The sequence below is a fragment of the Ranitomeya imitator genome, chromosome 2 (genome assembly GCF_032444005.1).
Source record: "Ranitomeya imitator isolate aRanImi1 chromosome 2, aRanImi1.pri, whole genome shotgun sequence".
Lineage (NCBI taxonomy): Eukaryota > Metazoa > Chordata > Amphibia > Anura > Dendrobatidae > Ranitomeya > Ranitomeya imitator.
This window is the reverse complement of record NC_091283.1, coordinates 409876225-409896262: the sequence shown is the minus strand read 5'-3', so window position 1 is coordinate 409896262 and position 20038 is coordinate 409876225.

Here is a 20038-nt window from a genome sequence, read left to right as displayed (position 1 = left end):
ATACTGGTCACTGGAAGTTGAACATGGCGCCTCATGGTAAAGAACTCTCTGAGGATCTAAAAAAAAGAATTGTTGCTTCACATAAAGATGAGACCTGGGCAAAGTGCGGCCCACGGGCCACATCTGGCCCTCTGGCTGTCTCAGTCCGGACCTCAGGTTTTCAGCCCCACGGCTGTCTCGGTCTGCGGGCCGCACCGTGCCCACCTGCTCACTCGCTTCCCCCACAGTCAGCATTGGAGGCCTCCTCCAATCAGTGTGTGAAACAGCTGATGCGATGATGTCATGTCATTGCGTCAGCTGTGTACTGCCGGAGAGTCAGTGCATCGGAGACAGCAACAGAAGCAGGGCGCCTGAGAATGGGACCGAGGTGAGTATGTGGTGGGTTTTTTTCATGTGTACGAACATGGCGATTCTATTTGGTGAACATGGGAATTCTATGGGGGTGATCATGGGGATTCTATGGGGTGAACATGGGGATTCTATGGGGTGAACATGGGGATTCTATGGGGTGAACATGGGGATTGTATGGGGTGAACATGGGAATTCTATGGGGTGAACATAGGGATTCTATGGGGTGAACATGAGGATTCTATGGGGGTGAACATGGGGATTCTATGGGGGTGAACATTGGGATTCTATGGGGTGAACATTGGGATTCTATGGGGTGAACATGGGGATTCTATGGGGTCAACATGGGGATTCTGTGGGGTGAACATAGGGATTCTATTGGATGAACATGGAGATTCTATGGGGTGAACATGGGGATTCTATGGGGTGAACATGAGGATTCTATGGGGGTGAACATGGGGATTCTATGGGGGTGAACATTGGGATTCTATGGGGTGAACATGGGGATTCTATGGGGTGAACACGGGGATTCTAAGGGGGTGAACATGGGGATTCTATGGGGGTGAACATAGGGATTCTATGGGGTGAATATGGGGATTCTATGGGATGAACATGGAAATTCTATGGGGTGAACATGGGGATTATATGGGGTGAACACGGGGATTCTATGGGGGTGACATGCAGCACATGGGGAGGCTAGAAGGTGACATACTGCACATGGGGAGGCTATGGGGTGTCATGCTTCACACATGGAGGCTATGGGGGTGTCATGCTGCACACAGGGAGGCTATGGGGTGTCATGCTGCACATGGAGAGGCTATGGGGGAGTCATGCTGCATACGCAGAGGCTATGGGAGTATCATGCTGCACATGGGGAGGATATGGGGGTGACATGCTGCATATGGTGAGGCTATGGGAAGGCTGTATACTGTCATGAAATATATGGTGAGGCTGTGTGGGGCTCAATCAGTATATGGGGAGGCTGTGGGGGCCTCATACAGTATATAAGAAGGCTGTGTGGGGCCTCATTCAGTATGTGGAGAAACTGTGGGGCTCATGCTGTATATAAGAAGGCTGTGTGGGGCTCATGCAGTTTATGGGGAAACTGGGGCTAATGCAGTACATGGGGAATGCTGTGTGGGGCTCATGCTGCACATGGGGAGGCTGTGTGGGGCTCATGCTGTACATGGGGAGGTTGTGTGGGGCTCCTGCTGTACATGGGGAGGCTGTGTGGGGCTCATGCTGTACATGGGAGGCTGTGTGGGGCTCATGCTGTATATAGGGAGGCTGTGTGGGGCTCATGCTGTATATAGGGAGGCTGTGTGGGGCTCATGCCATATATAGGGAGGCTGTGCGGGGTTCATGCCGTTTATAGGGAAGCTGTGTGGGGCTCATGCTGAACATAGGGAGGCTGTGTGGGGCTCATTCCGTATATAGGGAGGCTGTGCGTGACTCATGCCATATATAGGGAGGCTGTGTGTGACTCATGCCATATATAGGGAGGCTGTGTGTGACTCATGCCATATATAGGGAGGCTGTGTCGTGCTCATGCTGTATATAGGGAGGCTGTGTGGGGTTCATGCCATATATAGGAGGCTGTGGGGCTCATGCCGTATATAGGGAGGCTGTGTGGGGCTCATGCCATATATAGGGAGGCTGTGTGGGGCTCATGCCATATATAGGGAGGCTCTGTGGGGCTCATGTCGTATATTGGGAGGCTGCGTGGGGCTCATGTTGTATATAGGGAGGCAGCGTGGGGCTCATGCCATATATAGGGAGGCTGTGTGGTGCTCATGCCACATATGTAGTAGGCTGTGTGATGCTCATGCTGTATGTAAGGAGCTGTGGGGGGTTCAAAGATAGGGGGTGTCAGCAAACTTAATTATGCTCAATATTAAGTGATACAATTAATATTAATAAATTAATATTGAGTAGAATTAATTTCAAGCTATTAGTTCGGCCCTCCACAACAGTCATGGTCTCTCATGTGGCCTGTCGAGAAAATTATTTGCCCACCCCTGGCCTAGGCTATAGGAATATTGATAACACCCTGAAATTGATCTGTAGCACGGTGGCCAAGACTACACAGTGGTTTAACAAGACAGGTTAAACTCAGAACTGGCCTCGCCAGGGATGACCCAAGAAGTTGAGTGAACGTGCTCAGCGTCATATCCAGAGGTTGTCTTTTCAAAATAGATGTATGAGTGCTGCCAGCATTGCTGCAGAGGTTACAGGGGTGGGGAGTTCGCCTGTCAGGGCTCAGACCATATGCAGCACACTGCATCAAAGTGGTCTGCATGGATATCGTCCCAGAAGGAAACCTCTTCTAAAGATGAAGCAAGAGAAATCCTGCAAACACTTTGCTGAACTCAAGCAGACTAAGGACATAGATTATTCTAACCATGTCCTATGGTCTGATAAGACCACAATAACCTTATTTGGTTCAGATTGCATTAAGTGTGTGTGGTTGCACCCAGGGGAGGAGTACAAAGACTAGCGTGTCTTGCCTACTGTCAAGCATGGTGGTGGGAGTGTCATGGTTTGGGGCTGCATGACTGCTCCTGGCTGTGGGGAGCTACAGTTCAATGAGAAAGCCATGAATGCCAATATGTACATACTGAAGCAGAGCAAGATGCTCCACTTTGGAAACTGGTCCACAGGTTAGTATTCCAACATGATAATGACCCTAAACAAACCTCCAAGATGACCACTGCCTTGCTAAAGAAACTGAGGGTGAAGGTGCTGGACTGGCCAAGCATGTCTCCAGACCTAAACCCTATGGAACATCTGTGGGGCATCTCCAAATGGAAAATGGAGGAGCGCAAGTTCTTCAACATCCACCAGCTCCATGATGTCGTCATGGAGGAGTGGAAGTGGAGGCCAGTGGCAACCTGTGAATCTCTAGTGAACTCCATGCCCAAGAAAGTTAAGGTAATGCTTGAAAATAATGGTGGCTACCCAATATATGGACACTTTAGGCACAATTTGGCAAGTTTCAATTGGGGGTGCACTCGCTTTTTTCCCAGTGGTTTAGACATTAATGGCAATGTGTTGAGTTATTTAGAGGGCACACCACATGTACACTGTTATACAAGCCGTACACTGACTGTTTTACAATGTATCACAGTGTCATATCTTCAGTGCTGTACCATGAAAAGATATGATAAAATATTTGCAAATATGTGAGGGGTGTATTCAATTTTATGATATACTGTCTCTGATGTGGGTTTCCTAACTTATGCAAATTTTCTTGTGAAAATGCTGCAGGTTTAGTGCAAATTTCATTTTGTAGGAAATATTCACTTATAGAAATATACTGTAGCTCCAGCTCCTCTGCAGCAGAATCTACAAGTGTGGACACTTCTGTACAGATTTCTGCATACATTCTACAAAATTTTTACTTCAAAATTTTCAGCAATGTGTAAATAAGATTTGTCGAAATCTCAGTTTGACTTAAGGTACTGTGGCACCCCTAGGGGTATTTGCCACAAAAATAGTTACTGACACTAAATACAAATACTAAAATAGCAAGACTGCACTACCACCTCCGGCCAGAAGGGGGAGCTCCAGAGACTCCCCTTGATCCATTCTGGTCTGAGAGAAGAACTGGCAGTTGGGCTAAGGAGCTGAAAGTGAGAGGTCATACAGCTGAATTTCTAACAGCCCTATGACGGTTTCCAGGCCCAAATCACCGGCCTGAGGAGAAAAGGGACAGAGAAAAAGGATATTGTGAGAACCAGGTAGCATTAATCACTACCCAGAACAGGCGCAAAGACGGATACCGGATCAATGGCTGTATTCATTATATATAATACAGCAACCGGAAAAACGTGAGGTGATATCAGCTTCACTAGGGCCGGACGCAGCAACAGACACAGAGTTCAGCGGTACTCCCGGAGGGGGTAAGTCGATAAAAGGACTTGGGTTGCCCGTCGAACCAGGACCCGGAGGGGACAGATTGGGCCGGCAGCCAGTTCACATACAGCAGCAGGGCCACACAGAAATTGCTGTTGTGGATTCTGTTTTTGGGCTCCCTCTGGTGGTTACAGATGGTACTGGGTGACTTGTGTTCTCTGCGGTCTCTGGTGTCCACCTGTTCTATCAGGATATGGGAGTTTCCTATTTAACCTGGCTTTCTTGTCATTTCCTCGCCGGCGATCAATGTAATCAGTGTGTCTTGTTACCTCTGCTTTCCGCTTCAGTAATCTTCAGGACAAGCTAAGTTTTTGATTTTCCTGTTCCACGTTTTGCTTTATTTTTGTTTTAGTCCAGCTTGCAGTTATGTGATTCCTTGTTGCTGGTTGCTCTAGTGGGCTGATATTACTCCTCATGTTCCATGAGTTGGCACATGAGTTCAGGTAATTTCAGGATGGTTTTTTGTAGGGTTTTTCGCTGACCGCGCAGTTCACTTTTGTATCCTCTGCTATCTAGCTTTAGCGGGCCTCATTTTGCTGAATCTGTTTTCATTACTACGTATGTGCTTTCCTCTCATTTCACCGTCATTACATGTGGGGGGCTGCTATTTCTGTGGGGTGTTTCTCTGGAGGCAAGAGAGGTCTTTGTTTCTTCTAATAGGGGAAGCTAGTCCTTCGGCTGGCGCGAGACGTCTAGAATCATCGTAGGCACGTTCCCCGGCTACTGCTAGTGTTGTGAATTAGGTTCAGGATCGCGGTCAGCTCAGTTTCCATCACCCTAGAGCTTGTTCTGTTTTTTGTGTGCTTGTCCTTTTGTGATCCCCTGCCATTGGGATCATGACTAGTATTGAGTATTCCGATACCGCAAGTATCGGGTATCGGCCGATATTTGCGGTATCGGAATTCCGATACCGAGATCCGATATTTTTGTGATATCGGGTATCGGTATCGAATCAATAGGGATGTGGAAAATAAAGAATTAAAATAAAAAATATTGATATGCTCACCTCTACGGCGGCCCCTGGACTTCACGCTGCTATCTGGGAGGCTTCTTTGTTTAAAAAGCGCGCCTTTCGGACCGGTGAATGACGTCCCGGCTTCTGATTGGTCGCGTGCCGCCCATGTGACCGGCACGCGACCAATCAGAGGCCGCGACGTCATTCGCAGGTCCTCAATTCCTATAATTAGCAGTTTTGTGAATGAGAATGACGTCGCGGCTTCTGATTGGTCGCATGCCGCCCATGTGACCGGCACGCGGCCAATCAGAAGCCGCGACGTCATTCTCATTCACAAAACTGCTAATTATAGGAATTGAGGACCTGCGAATGACGTCACAGCCTCTGATTGGTCGCGTGCCCGTCACATGGGCGGCACGCGACCAATCAGAAGCCGGGACGTCATTCACAGGTCCGAAAGGCGCGCTTTTTAAACAAAGAAGCCTCCCGGTTAGCAGCGTGAAGTCCAGGGGCCGCCGGAGAGGTGAGCATATCAATATTTTTTATTTTAATTCTTTATTTTCCACATCCCTATGGATCCCAGGGCCTGAAGGAGAGTTTCCTCTCCTTCAGACCCTGGGAACCATGAGAATACCTTCCGATACTTGATGTCCCATTGACTTGTATTGGTATCGGATATCGGTATCGGCGATATCCGATATTTTTCGGGTATCGGCCGATACTATCCGATACCGATACTTTCAAGTATCGGACGGTATCACTCAACACTAATCATGACTGTATCGCCGGCCAGAAAAGTGGTAATCATATTGGCTGAAGTAGGAGGAAAAGTAGTCTGAGGAAGTTTTTTTTTTTTTTTTTTCCTTCCCTCAGAGTTTGCTGCGTCTTACCTCCTCTTAATCCTTGAATGGCTCTGACCTCAGCTGTTTATCATGGATGTCCAGAGTTTGGCTTCCAGCCTGAATAATCTTGCTGCTAAGGTTCAAAATATACAAGATTTTGTTGTACATGCTCCTATGTCTGAACCTAGAATTCCTATCCCAGAGTTTTTTTCTGGAGATAGATCTAGTTTTCTGAATTTTAGGAACAATTGCAAGTTGTTTCTTTCTTTGAAATCTCGCTCCTCTGGAGACCCTGCTCAGCAAGTCAAGATTGTAATATCTTTCCTGCGGGGTGACCCTCAGAATTGGGCATTTGCATTGGCACCAGGGGATCCTGCGTTGCTCAATGTAGATACGTTTTTTCTGGCATTGGGTTTGCTCTATGAGGAACCTAACCTAGAGATTCAGGCTGAAAAAGCTTTATTGGCTCTCTCTCAGGGGCAAGATGAAGCAGAATTATATTGTCAGAAATTTCGGAAATGGTCGGTGCTTACTCAGTGGAATGAGTGCGCCCTGGCTGCAAGATTCAGAGATGGCCTTTCTGAGGCCATTAAAGATGTTATGGTGGGGTTCCCTGCGCCTGCAGGTCTGAATGAGTCTATGACTATGGCTATTCAAATTGATCGGCGTTTATGGGATCACAAACCTGTGCACCATTTGGCGGTGTCTTCTGAACAGGCACCTGAGACAATGCAATGTGATAGAATTCAGTCCAGAAGTGAACGGCATAACTATAGGCGGAAAAATGGGTTGTGTTTTTATTGTGGTGATTCAGCTCATGTTATATCAGCATGCTCTAAACGCACAAAAAAGGTTGATAAGTCTGTTGCCATTAGTACTTTACAGTCTAAGTTCATTCTGTCTGTGACTCTGATTTGTTCATTATCTGCCATTTCCGTCGATGCCTATGTGGATTCAGGCGCTGCCCTGAGTCTTATGGATTGGTCATTTGCCAACCGCTGTGGGTTTAGTCTGGAGCCTCTGGAAGTCCCTATTCCTTTGAAAGGAATTGACTCTACACCTTTGGCTATGAATAAACCTCAGTACTGGACACACGTGACCATGCGTATGACTCCCGTTCATCAGGAGGTGATTCGCTTCCTGGTACTGTATAATTTACATGATGTTTTAGTGCTTGGTCTGCCATGGTTACAAACTCATAACCCAGTCTTGGACTGGAAAACGATGTCTGTGTTAAGCTGGGGATGTCAGGGGGTTCATGATGATGCACCTCCGATTTCTATCGCTTCATCTACTCCTTCTGAGGTTCCTGTATTTTTGTCTGATTATCGGGATGTTTTTGAGGAGCCTAAGCTCAATTCGCTTCCTCCTCACATGGATTGCGATTGTGCTATAGATTTGATTCCTGGCAATAAATTTCCTAAAGGTCGTTTGTTCAATCTGTCAGTGCCAGAGCATACTGCTATGCGGGATTATGTTAAGGAGTCCTTGGAAAAGGGACATATCCTTCCATCTTCGTCTCCTTTGGGAGCAGGTTTTTTTTTCGTGGCCAAAAAAGATGGTTCCTTGAGGCCTTGTATAGATTACCGTCTTTTGAATAAGATTACGGTCAAATATCAGTATCCTTTGCCATTGTTGACTGATTTGTTCGCTCGCATTAAGGGGGCTAAATGGTTCACTAAGATTGATCTTCGGGGTGCGTATAATCTTGTGCGGATTAAGCAGGGTGATGAGTGGAAAACCGCATTTAATACGCCTGAGGGCCATTTTGAGTATTTGGTGATGCCTTTTGGACTTTCTAATGCTCCTTCTGTCTTCCAGTCCTTTATGCACGATATTTTCCGTGAATATCTGGATAAATTTATGATTGTGTATTTGGATGATGTTTTGGTTTTTTCTGATGACTGGGAGTCCCATGTTCAGCAGGTCAGGAAGGTGTTTCAGGTCCTGCGGGCCAATTCTTTGTTTGTAAAAGGTTCAAAGTGTCTCTTTGGAGTCCAGAAGATTTCTTTTTTGGGGTATATTTTTTCCCCTTCTACTATTGAGATGGATCCTGTCAAGGTTCAAGCTATTTGTGACTGGACGCAGCCTACATCTCTTAAGAGTCTACAGAAGTTCTTGGGCTTTGCTAATTTTTATCGTCGTTTCATAACTAATTTTTCTAGTGTTGTTAAGCCTTTGACGGATCTGACTAAGAAGGGTGCTGATGTTGCTGATTGGTCTCCTGCGGCTGTGGAGGCCTTTCAGGAACTTAAGCGCCGGTTTTCTTCTGCTCCTGTGTTGCGTCAGCCAGATGTTTCGCTTCCTTTTCAGGTTGAGGTTGATGCTTCTGAGATTGGAGCGGGGGCGGTTTTGTCACAGAGAAGCTCCGATTGCTCGGTGATGAAGCCATGTGCGTTCTTTTCTAGAAAGTTTTCGCCCACTGAGCGGAATTATGATGTTGGTAATCGGGAGCTTTTGGCCATGAAGTGGGCATTTGAGGAGTGGCGTCATTGGCTTGAGGGTGCTAGACATCGTGTGGTGGTCTTGACTGATCACAAAAATCTGATTTACCTTGAGTCTGCCAAGCGTCTGAATCCTAGACAGGCTCGTTGGTCACTGTTTTTCTCCCGTTTCGATTTTGTGGTTTCGTACCTGCCAGGTTCAAAGAATGTGAAGGCGGATGCTCTTTCTAGGAGTTTTGTGCCTAATTCCCCTGGAAATTCTGAGCCCACTGGTATCCTTAGGGATGGGGTGATTTTGTCGGCTGTCTTCCCAGACTTGCAACGTGCTTTGCAGGAGTTTCAGGCGGATAAACCTGATCGTTGTCCGCCTGAAAGACTGTTTGTTCCGGATAATTGGACCAGTAGAGTCATCTCCGAGGTCCATTCTTCTGCGTTGGCAGGTCATCCTGGAATATTTGGTACTAGAGACTTGGTGGCCAGGTCTTTTTGGTGGCCTTCCTTGTCGAGGGATGTGCGTTCTTTTGTGCAGTCTTGTGAAGTTTGCGCTCGGGCTAAGCCTTGCTGTTCTCGGGCCAGTGGATTGTTGTCACCTTTGCCTATCCCGAAGAGGCCTTGGACGCACATTTCCATGGACTTTATTTCGGATCTCCCTGTCTCTCAAAAAATGTCCGTCATCTGGGTTGTGTGTGACCGCTTTTCTAAGATGGTTCATCTGGTACCCTTGCCTAAGTTACCTTCCTCCTCTGAGTTGGTCCCTCTGTTTTTTCAGAACGTGGTTCGTTTGCATGGGATTCCGGAGAACATTGTTTCTGACAGGGGATCCCAGTTTGTGTCTAGATTTTGGCGGACGTTCTGTGCTAAGATGGGCATTGATTTGTCCTTTTCGTCTGCATTCCATCCTCAGACGAATGGCCAGACGGAACGAACTAATCAGACCTTGGAAACTTATTTAAGGTGTTTTGTTTCTGCTGATCAAGATGACTGGGTTACCTTTTTGCCGCTTGCCGAATTTGCCCTTAATAATCGGGCTAGTTCTGCTACCTTGGTTTCTCCTTTCTTTTGTAATTCGGGGTTTCATCCTCGTTTTTCCTCTGGTCAGGTGGAGCCTTCTGATTGTCCTGGAGTGGACATGGTGGTGGATAGGTTGCATCAGATTTGGAGTCATGTGGTGGACAATTTGAAGTTGTCCCAGGTGAGGGCTCAGCAGTTTGCTAATCGCCGTCGCCGCGTGGGTCCTCGACTTCGTGTTGGGGACTTGGTGTGGTTGTCTTCTCGTTTTGTTCCTATGAAGGTATCTTCTCCTAAGTTCAAGCCTCGGTTCATCGGTCCCTATAGGATCTTGGAAATTCTTAACCCTGTGTCGTTTCGTTTGGATCTCCCGGCATCGTTTGCTATTCATAATGTGTTCCATCGGTCGTTGTTGCGGAGGTATGAGGTACCTGTTGTTCCTTCGCTTGAGCCTCCTGCTCCGCTGCTGGTGGAGGGAGAATTGGAGTATGTTGTGGAGAAGATCTTGGATTCTCGTGTTTCCAGACGGAAACTTCAGCATTTGGTCAAGTGGAAGGGTTATGGTCAGGAGGATAATTCTTGGGTGGTTGCCTCTGATGTTCATGCTGCTGATTTGGTCCGTGCATTTCATAGGGCTCATCCTGGTCGCCCTGGTGGTTCTCGTGAGGGTTCGGTGACCCCTCCTCAAGGGGGGGGTACTGTTGTGGATTCTGTTTTTGGGCTCCCTCTGGTGGTTACAGATGGTACTGGGTGACTTGTGTTCTCTGCGGACTCTGGTGTCCACCTGTTCTATCAGGATATGGGAGTTTCCTATTTAACCTGGCTTTCTTGTCATTTCCTCGCCGGCGATCAATGTAATCAGTGTGTCTTGTTACCTCTGCTTTCCGCTTCAGTAATCTTCAGGACAAGCTAAGTTTTTGATTTTCCTGTTCCACGTTTTGCTTTATTTTTGTTTTAGTCCAGCTTGCAGTTATGTGATTCCTTGTTGCTGGTTGCTCTAGTGGGCTGATATTACTCCTCATGTTCCATGAGTTGGCACATGAGTTCAGGTAATTTCAGGATGGTTTTTTGTAGGGTTTTTCGCTGACCGCGCAGTTCACTTTTGTATCCTCTGCTATCTAGCTTTAGCGGGCCTCATTTTGCTGAATCTGTTTTCATTACTACGTATGTGCTTTCCTCTCATTTCACCGTCATTACATGTGGGGGGCTGCTGTTTCTGTGGGGTGTTTCTCTGGAGGCAAGAGAGGTCTTTGTTTCTTCTAATAGGGGAAGCTAGTCCTTCGGCTGGCGCGAGACGTCTAGAATCATCGTAGGCACGTTCCCCGGCTACTGCTAGTGTTGTGAATTAGGTTCAGGATCGCGGTCAGCTCAGTTTCCATCACCCTAGAGCTTGCTCTGTTTTTTTGTGTGCTTGTCCTTTTGTGATCCCCTGCCATTGGGATCATGACAAATTGCGTACAATAAGAGGCGAAGACCCCGGCAGGGTCAATGTAATTCAGAGTTCCCATACAGACTCCGGTGACAGGACTGGTTGTAAATCCCTTTATGTTAAAGTAAACTGGTTAAACGTTTCAACGCCTCAGTCTTTCATTTGGACAATAGCCATCTATCCAGGATCGGGATCGTCACCGCTGGGAGAACCTGCTGCTGATCAAGTAAGTGCCTGTCCCCTCACGATACCCCTTACACTGTGCATTGCCTGAGGCCACAGCACCGGGTCAAGCCACCCGTGACATCCCGCTTAAGAGACAGACCCCATTGGTCCGGTGCTGGGTACCCCGGTCTCCTGGGCGTCACAATTGGCGTCACGAACAGGATCCAGCCAGCCCGTATACCGGGTATTGTGTGCCGTGATTGGAGCCTAAAACTGTGAAAACTTGGATTAAAAATCTTGAAAATTGACTTTATTAAAGAAAATTCCATTTCCTATTAAAAACTATTGAAAGTGACTTTTCCCCATTGGTTATAATGGAGTAAAGATGGCCGCCATCCCCTGAGGTAATCACCTCATAACCGTTAGGCACGAGACTGTTAATTGAGCTACGCCATTACCTGAGCCCCAGTCTGACTGTAAAACTTCAGAATCCGCCATTACAGAGTGCGCGGCGGGCGGGAGCAGCAGGGGGCGTGTCATTGTGGGCGGCACCAAGCTGAGCGCTCTGACGTCAGAGAAAGGGGAAAACCAATCCTGCTGCACAGTGGAACGAATCTACACTATCCCGACGGAAGCGGAGGACCGGAAGGGTCCGGATTAACTAAGGGGACACAGTATGTCGCAGCACGGAGACGCCGCAGCACCCGGCGACGCTAATGCAGCTGAAAGACAGAGTGTCGATAGAGAGTCCGGTAGCGCAGCGGTGCAAGGAGTGGCGCCCATCATGCCGATGCTGATGCCATATACCCCGGGTGGCCCTTGGCTTCCAATGTATGAAGGTGAGCCTAATACCCTTGACGATTTCAGAGAAAAGATGCTGGCCCATTTTAACATGTTCCCCGTGGGTGAAGTTCAGCGTGTTAGCCTCCTGATGATGCAGTTAAGTGGCCATGCTAAGCGAGAAGTCACAGCATGGGCAGCTGATCTAAAAGGCACTGTTGAACGCATATTTGCTGGATTAAAAGCTACATTTGAAACCACTGCCAGCAGCAAAGCTAAAGGTACCGTCACACTTAGCGATGCTGCAGCGATACCGACAACGATCCGGATCGCTGCAGCGTCGCTGTTTGGTCACTGGAGAGCTGTCACACAGACAGCTCTCCAGCGACCAACGATCCCGAGGTCCCCGGTAACCAGGGTAAACATCGGGTAACTAAGCGCAGGGCCGCGCTTAGTAACCCGATGTTTACCCTGGTTACCAGCGTAAAAAAACAAACAGTACATACTTACATTCAGCTGTCTGTCCCTTGCCGTCTGGTTCCTGCACTGACTGCTGGCCGTAAAGTGAAAGTGAAAGCACAGCACAGCGGTGAGTCACACAGCGGTGACTCACCGCTGTGGCTGTGCTCTGCTTTCACTTTACGGCCAGCAGTCAGTGCAGGAACCAGACGGCAAGGGACAGACAGCTGAATGTAAGTATGTACTGTTTGTTTTTTTACGCTGGTAACCAGGGTAAACATCGGGTTACTAAGCGCGGCCCTGCGCTTAGTTACCCGATGTTTACCCTGGTTACCAGTGAAGACATCGCTGAATCGGTGTCACACACGCCGATTCAGCGATGTCTACGGGGAGTCCAGCGACGAAATAAAGTTCTGGACTTTCTTCCCCGACCAGCGATCTCCCAGCAGGGGCCTGATCGCTGCTGCCTGTCACACTGGACGATATCGCTAGCGAGGACGCTGCAACGTCACGGATCGCTAGCGATATCGTCTAGTGTGACAGTACCTTAAAGTACGATTCTTTAATTGCAAACAAAAAGTTAATGAGGGTGTGAGAGACTTTGCCTTAAACCTGCAGGAAGCCCTTAAATCACTTACACTGGCTGAATCCATTTTTAACACCGGAGCGGATAAACTGCTAAGAGATCAATTTATTGAGGGACTCTACACCCCTTCTCACCGGGGGCATGTGAGCATGCTTGTTTTTAAGAACCCTGAATTGACATTTGCCCAATTAAAGGAGAGCGCTATACGTCTCCAGCTGGCAGAGGCACCTCGGGATCAGGAGCCTGCGCAACCCATGGCATAGGCTCCTCAACAACAGGGAGTGCCAGTGACATCAGCTATGTCCGGGGCCATTGCTAAGCCCCTGGGGCCCAGTACTAATGAGGCTCTTCAACAAAAGCTTGACTCTTTAACTGATATTGTTGCTTCAATGGCTAAAACCATGCAGGAGATGAGAGGACCCAAGATGGAGTTGGCAAACCATAGAGAAGATGTTCCATGGATGAGACTCCGGAGATACCCGACATGGAGAGGACGACCCCGCGACCGCTACCAACCGGATGGACAGCCCATTTGCCGCCGTTGCCAGCAGCCAGGCCACTTTGCACGAGATTGTGATTTAAACGGGAATCCCCTGGGAATGCGGGCCGCTTCGCAGGAATGAACTTTCAAGGCCCAACACCTTGGCACGACAGGTACATCGGAGGATGACCCATTATCCCTATCGTGCTGGACGGAATTCCCCTCAACGCTTTGCTGGACACAGGTTCCCAGATTTCATCTATACCGTATATCCTTTATAAGAGGTACTGGGCTGATGCAGATATTGATAAAGGGCCCTCTGATGTTGAACTAGATAAATGGGCCAGTAATGGTAAGTTGGTACCGAAACTAGGATTCAGAGAGATGACCATAAAGATTGGTAAAGTAGAATTGAAGAAACAGGGTATAATTGTTGTTCATGTTGACCGGCGGAACTGTGAACCAACTGTATTGATAGGAATGAATGTGTTAGAGAACTGCTTTTCCGAAGTTATTTCTGTCTTACAGCAAATTGCTGAAACTGCCCAATCCTGCCAACAGAGAGTTCTCCGGAGGGAAATAAAAGTATTGATGTTAAGGCAACAGGTAGAAGTTGCAGGTGGAGAAATCGGCAGTGTGAGGGTAAGTGATCCAACGTCTATTGTAATCCCACCAAAAACAGAAATGCTGGTATGGTGTAGAGCAGCCATTGGTACTAAGGGAACTAAGGCAACCGGAAAAACGTGAGGTGATATCAGCTTCACTAGGGCCGGACACAGCAACAGACACAGAGTTCAGCGGTACTCCCGGAGGGGGTAAGTCGATAAAAGGACTCCGGTTGCCCGTCGAACCAGGACCCGGAGGGGACAGTTTGGGCCGGCAGCCAGTTCACATACAGCAGCAGGGCCACACAGAAATTGCGTACAATAAGAGGCGAAGACCCCGGCAGGGTCAAAGTAATTCAGAGTTCCCATACAGACTCTGGTGACAGGACTGGTTGTAAATCCCTTTATGTTAAAGTAAACTGGTTAAACGTTTCAACGCCTCAGTCTTTCATTTGGACAATAGCCATCTATCCAGGATCGGGATCGTCACCGCTGGGAGAACCTGCTACTGATCAAGTAAGTGCCTGTCCCCTCACGATACCCCTTACACTGTGCATTGCCTGAGGCCACAGCACCGGGTCAAGCCACCCGTGACATCCCGCTTAAGAGACAGACCCCATTGGTCCAGTGCTGGGTACCCCGGTCTCCTGGGCGTCACAATTCCGTCACACATAACGATATCTTTAACGATATTGTTGCTTTTTGTGATGTAGCAACGATATCGTTAAGGAAATCATTATGTGTGACAGCGACCAACGATCAGGCCCCTGCTGGGAGATCGTTGGTCGCTGAGGAAAGTCCAGAACTTTATTTCGTCGCTGGACTCCCTGCTGACATCGCTGAATCGGCGTGTGTGACGCCGATCCAGCGATGTCTTCACTGGTAACCACGGTAAACATCGGGTTACTAAGCACAGGGCCGCCCTTAGTAACCCGATGTTTACCCTGGTTACCAGCGTAAACGTTAAAAAAACAAACCCTACATACTTACCTTCAGCTGTCTGTCCCCGGCGCTGTGCTTCTCTGCACTCCTCCTGCATCCTGTGTCAGCGCCGGCCAGCCAGAAAGCACAGCGGTGACGTCACCGCTCTGCTTTCCAGCCGCTGTGCTCACAGTCAATGCAGGAAAGCACAGTGCTGGAGGACAGACAGCTGAAGGTAAGTATGTAGTGTTTGTTTTTTTAACATTTACGCTGGTAACCAGGGTAAACATCGGGTTACTAAGCGCGGCCCTGCGCTTAGTAACCCGATGTTTACCCTGGTTACCGGGGACCTCGGGATCGTTGGTCGCTGGAGAGCTGTCTGTGTGACAGCTCTCCCAGCGACCACACAGCGATGCTGCAGCGATCGACATCGTTGTCGGTATCGCTGCAGCATCGCTTAGTGTGAAGGCACCTTTATGCTTCACTTGCACATCTACAAAGAAAACCTGCAATGATGAAATCTGCTGTAAATAGATGCAGCATACATTGACAAGCTTCAGAAGTCAAATTTGCAGAGACTTTAATTTTATATGACTGCAGCATGTAGATTAGATTTAATCTGCAAAGCTGAAACTGAAATACGAGGAAAACCTGCCAATGGTCCATACACAAAGGGAACTTTGAAACCCTAATTCTTATGATTAGTGGGAATCTCAACACTGATCATGCATTTATCACCTAGATAGTAGAGATGAGTAAATCCATTAAAATTCAATGAGATTTTTCAATTTTTTTCACAAAAATGTGATTCACCACGAATCGATTTGCTGCAAATCAAAATTACTACAAAGTCTCCAAATGACTTCTTTAGTCCTAACCCCCTAATCTTTTTAGCTGCTGTGCTGCTGCACACTATCTGTACAATTTCTTCAGTCTTTATGGATTTCTATCCCTATCTCCATGGCTAAGCTGTGAGCTGTGACATCCTATCACTATCCAGATTCACCACAAAACTGCTGCTTTATTCCCTACTTTTGCTTTTACATGGGTACTGATATTCCCTCTGGATTGTGCTATACCATGTGGTATGAGAGCTGCAGAGTTTTATAGGGAAGCCCACCAAAGGTGCTGTGCTCCATCTCTGGCTCTCTGGCTGATGCAATCTTCAACAATGTATAATGTAGAAGTAGCCATTTTAGGCAATTCACAAGAATTGCATATTGTTAGATTTCCATAGGTTCAGTTAACTCCTAAAAATTCTACAATGAATCAATTCATTCTTCACTAATAGATTTCTAACAAATTATGAGACAACCTCTTTAACCACTTAGTTTTTCGCTCCCCTCCTTCCCAGAGAGATAACTTTTATTTTTTTCCATCAATATGGCCATGCGAGGCCTAATTTTTTGCTTTATGAGCTTTACTTTTGAAAGACATCATTGGTTTTAGCATGTGGTGTTCTAGAAAATGGGAAAAAAATTCCAAGTGCCGAGAAATTGCAAAAAAAGTGCAGTTCCACACTTGTTTTTTGTTTGGCTTTTTTGCTAGGTTCGCTAAATGCTAAAACTGACCTACTATTTTGATTTTCCGGGTCATTTCGAGTTCATAGACACCAAACATGTCTAGGTTCTTTTATATGTAGGTGGTGAAAAAAAATTCCAAACTTTGCTACAGAAAAAAATAAAAGTAAAATAAAAATTGCGTCATTTTCCGATACTTGTAGCGTCTCCATTTTTTGTGATCTGGGGTCAGGTGAGGGTTTATTTTTTACGCCCCGAGCTGATGTTTTTCATGATATCATTGTGGTGCAGATACGGTCTTTTGATCGACCGTTATTGCATTTTAATGCAATGTCAAGGTGACCAAAAAAATGTAATTCTGGCATTTAAAATTTTTTTCTTGCTACGCCATTTAGCGATCAGGTTAATCCTTTTTTTATTGATAGATTTGGCAATTCTGAACGCGGCGATACCAAATATGTGTATATTTGATTTTTTTATTGTTTTATTTTGAATGGGGCAAAAGGGGGGTGATTTAAATTTTTATATTTTTTATTTTTTTCATATTTTTAAATTTATTTATTTTTTACTTTTGCCATGCTTCAATAGCCTCCATGGGTGGCTAGAAGCTGCCACAACTCGATCGCCTCTGCTACATAGGAGCGAAGCTCAGATCGCTCCTATGTAGTAGAATTGTTGCATTGCTATGAGCGCTGACCACAGGGTGGCGCTCACAGCAATCCGGCATCAACAACCACAGAGGTCTTCAATAGACCTCTGGTTGTTATGGCGACGCATCACTCACCCTCGATCACGTAACGGGGGTCAGCGAAGCGCGCATTTCCGGCCGGATGTCCGGAAGCACTAGTTAAATGCTGCTGTCAGCGTTTGATAGTGGCATTTAACTAGTTAACAGCGGCTGGTGAATCGTGATTCCACCTGCCGCTATTGCGGGCACATGTCAGCTGTACAAAACAGCTGACATGTCCTGGCTTTGATGCGGGCTTACCGCCGGAGCCAACATCAAAGCAGGGGATCTGACCTCGTATGTACTATCCCGTCCGAGGTCAGAAAGGGGTTAAGGAAGACTCATACTTCTCCATGATTTATTCCATTATTATAGCTGGTTGCCACTCTCGTCAAAGTCTATAATAATAATATGTTATTGTAAATGTGTAGGAACCATGAGCAAATTTCCCTGACATGGAGGCGGCTGTTGGACTCCGAGTTACATCTAACTGGAACATGGCTTTGTGCAGACTCATACACAGCCGCAGAACTAACCACACTGTAAAGACCAGATTGTTTAATCTGTGTCTGCCAGTCTTCTTATTTTTTTTTGTACATATGTATGCAAAGCCTGGACGATGTCCAAAACCATCACAAAGTGTCCAAAGTTATCAGCAACGACCCACCCACCTACCAGATGATTACTGTCTGCTTCACCCCATCTGGTTCCTCGTGAACTGTGGACAATGGAGGAAATTCTGATCCTGAAAGACAGCAGTAACTTTGTTTAAAGGATATAGTAGCCGGTGGCACTGTGCTGCTGATAATGTTGCCAGTTTATAGTGAATCCATCTTAAGAAAAAACTATAGAATAGACTTTCTAAACTGGGCTTGTTTAAAGGGAACCTCATAGCTGATAGCTGTTGCCCAATTCTCGGGCAGCATATACCAGGCACTAAGTGTATGTTCTCAGCCTTCACAGACTCTCTCTTGCCCTGAACACTCTCTGTTTACAGCGGGCAGCTTCCTTACTACTCCGCTCTGGAAGGCACAAAGTCCTCCACCCTGTATATAAGGAAAATTTCACATGTAAACCAATTGGCATGCATGTCCATTCCCCACTTTACTACTAATAGGCTTTTAGGATGCAAGAAGCTCCAACCTGCTCTAATATCCTCTGCAACTTTCACTAGTGGTGGGAAATCAATGCTTAAATACCCTTTATCACATTCTATGATGTGTTCTGCACAGCTCCCATGTTTTGGAACACTAACTGAACTATTTCCCAATGAGGTAGGCAGGAAGCTCTTGGATTGTCATTGCAGGTATTCTTGTAGGCAAATTGGATAATGGTAATAAGCCTTGGATTTCTTTTGGACCTCTGCCATTAAAAGTATGTTCACATTTCCAAGTGGGACCCAGTCTGATCCCAAGAATGAGGTTTGTCTGCCCTTTAACCTTGGAGCAACACTCGCTAGGGCTGTGGGGTACCTGGAACTGGATCGGACGGTTTTTAAGGGTTGGTCATGGCAGTAGTGACCCGTTCCGTGGCCCTGGGCGTGCAAAAAAAGAGACAAGGGAAATGTTTGTAGGGGATTATTCATGATGCCACCTGTGGTGTTTGCCTAGAGATGGCCGACGGTGCTTAAGGGGACCGATGGGGTGGTGGTGTTGCAGCTGATATGGTTTGACTCCCCACATGTGGAGCGGGGCCCCAGGGCTACAAGAACAGTCTATGAGGGGTTGTGGACATTGGGGTGCAAGAATAACTGGAAGACACAGGGACTGTTCAGAATTCCCCTAGACAGGTGGGTTTGGAAGCCTCCCTACTGCGCTGATGCTTGTAGCTCTCCTCAAGTCCCTCTCTCAGTCTGCCCACTTAGTGAAATGCTACCTGCATAGCAGGCAGCTTGAGCCTTTTCCAGGTGTGACTCCCTCGTGGTGACTCCGGGCTCTTGTATGCGTCTGTGCCTTTGGGTGTCAGTTGTGGCCAGGAGACCTGCAATCTCCTGTCCTCCAGATTTGGCTGCTGGGCCTGTAGTTCTCACACGACCACGGACTCCGGTGTCTGCTCTGTTGCGCTGCACTCTGGGGTGAGCTTGGTCACAGCTCCACTCCCAGGCTCTCCTCACATGCTTCCTCTCCCTTCACTGTCTCACACTGCACTCACTAACCCCGCCTCCAGGCCAGAACTTATAGGGAAGCTACCCTGAAACTGGGCTTAGAGCTCCCCCTTCTGGTCTGGAGTCAGGAAATGTGTTGTATGCCAGCGTACCTGCTAAGGGAATCCCTTCTTGTTTCCAGGCATGGCATCACCCCCTGTGAGGAAGGCAATGCCACTGTGGCAAACGGACTCCTAGAGTGCCACATTGGCAGATGCACAGTCAATCTACATATGACAGAATGGGAGATATAGAAATAGTGCAGTCAGGAAACCTAAAGGATTTTCTATTAAAGTGAACCTGACTGCTGATGCATGGGTAGGGAGAAACTGACGGGAACCCGCCTTTGCTAGCAGTCTCCAGTGCGGCTCGTTCCACCGCAGTGTTTCAGAGTCAAATATACAAGGATGAAACCAAAGAGATCATGCAGAATCCCACCGCTATTACATCCGCAAGATCACGTGGTATAGTCTCCTCACTTGTACCAACTTGATGTTCCACACCCTGTGGGGACACACAAGGTCAGCTTGGCGCAGTTTTACACACATACAGCCCCTGTCCACACAGCTCCAGGAAAGCATGGGGAGTGAGAGGATATAGCTCATGCAGTCACTGACATGGTACCATACTTGCTCACAACCCTGACAAACTGAGAGGCCCCTTTCACTAGCACCAGTGAAACAGAGCGCTGCCAGCCTGGTAGGACTGCT